Source organism: Bombus pyrosoma, linkage group LG17, assembly GCF_014825855.1.
Source record: "Bombus pyrosoma isolate SC7728 linkage group LG17, ASM1482585v1, whole genome shotgun sequence".
Taxonomy (NCBI): Eukaryota; Metazoa; Arthropoda; class Insecta; order Hymenoptera; family Apidae; genus Bombus; species Bombus pyrosoma.
This window is the reverse complement of record NC_057786.1, coordinates 3,393,543-3,395,318: the sequence shown is the minus strand read 5'-3', so window position 1 is coordinate 3,395,318 and position 1,776 is coordinate 3,393,543. Positions and strand designations below refer to the sequence as shown.

Sequence of the window (1,776 nt, the reverse complement as noted above, 5' to 3'; positions counted from 1 at the left end):
CATTCCTATCGAAAAAATCCTCTTACACTACATTGACGTATTCAACTTGGACACAGACACTTTAGCATGCACCGATTTAACAAAACACATCATCACGTTGAAAGAAAACAAAATCATAAACACGAAATCTTACAGGCCACCCGAGGCACACAAATTAGAAATCGATAAACAAATCAAAGAAATGTTAAACAAAAACATAGTCGAAGAATCAGATTCACCATACAAGAGGGTATTGCAGCACAGTAGCTAGCGCAAATATCGGTCGGTGGAGGCCTTACTTGGTCAAGATTTAAGGAACTCTTTCTCGCGCGTTTTGGTGGCAAAGAGGCGGCAACCTCAGAGCTAATGAAGATGATTCATGAACCACCACTGAAAGACGAAACCACGGGAGCTTTCGGTATTCTTCTCCGTTCCCTCCTGCAGGCGAAAATTTAACTATGGCTGAAGTAATCAACGTCTGCGTCCTTTTTCGACTGACTTCATATGACCAGCGTGTTGAACAAATAGCACTTACGAATGATATCAGGACCCAGGACCAATTTTTAAGTGAAATGGGTGCTTTCTCTTACGCGAAGGAGAGGCTGGCGCCTTCGTCAGAGAATCCATCGGCGGACCCTGAAGCTAAACGAAGCAGATCAGACCATCGGATTAAGTGCTTCCGCTGTGGCATCCACGGACATAAAACATCGGAGTGCCGCAAGAGAATAAAATTGGAGCCGGAAGAGAACATAGAAAAGCTGCATCGCTGATGGTATCCTGTTTCAAATGCTAAGAGAGGGGGCATATTGCGACTAATTGTCCGTTAAAACGGAAAAGAAAGTATAATTCCAATAACGAACGTCGAGTCAACTCCTGCGTGGTGGAAGCTCCACCTGGTAGATTAAGTCATCTGGGTGAGTCATTTCCATTCTACTTTGATTCTGGAGCCGAGTGTCCGCTGATTAAAGAATCAGTGGCCTCGAAAATGGTAATGCGAGGAATAGGAAATACTTGTATTAACTGTACATCTCAAAGTCTGTCCGTTGTACGTAGTAATGGTTTTACATTGGAGATAATTTTCCATGTCCTTGCTGATAGTCATCTAAAGTATGATATAATCAATTTTGAATTTTAGGTTAAGTTTGCTTTATCAGTTTTGAGAATACTATTTTTTTATGAAATTCTTACTTAAAGACAAAAGAAATTATTTTATTACTGTTATATTTAAATAAATATTTAATTATTACAAATTTTAACTATAATATATTTTCATCAGAAATATATATATAGTGATATTGTTACATAAACAAACAACAAACTTCCTTAATAAATAATTAGAGCTGTTTGTACCTTCATTGTTAATTGATTATTTAACAGTAATTTTTCAAAATATATGTGTCAAAATTCTTCTATAGATATATGTATCTGTATACAATTTTTTACCTTAACTTCTATAAAATTAACCTTTTGTTTACATTGTACTTCATTTATCTAGAAATTTATAAAATGAAGAAACAAAATTACAATTATTGGATAAATAGATTTATATATAAAAACATTACCAATATCGTATAATTGTTATATGATAATAATAACACCATGTATACATATATAATTAAAATAGTCCATTATTGAACTTTTTATGATGAAAATCGAATTTTTTATTTTCAGCAATAGGGAGGTTATGCGAGAAATGTGACGGCAAATGTGTAATTTGTGATTCTTATGTAAGACCTTGTACTCTGGTTCGGATTTGTGATGAATGCAACTATGGATCTTATCAAGGCAGATGTGTTA

General features: G+C 35.0%; 1 protein-coding gene across 1 annotated transcript in view; it reads right to left on the bottom strand.

Annotated features, from left to right (window-relative positions):
• LOC122576860 (dynein beta chain, ciliary-like) overlaps positions 1 to 1,776 on the bottom strand; it is a 192,355-nt gene that overhangs the window by 19,111 nt on the left and 171,468 nt on the right. The gene's annotated exons all lie outside the window — the stretch shown is intronic.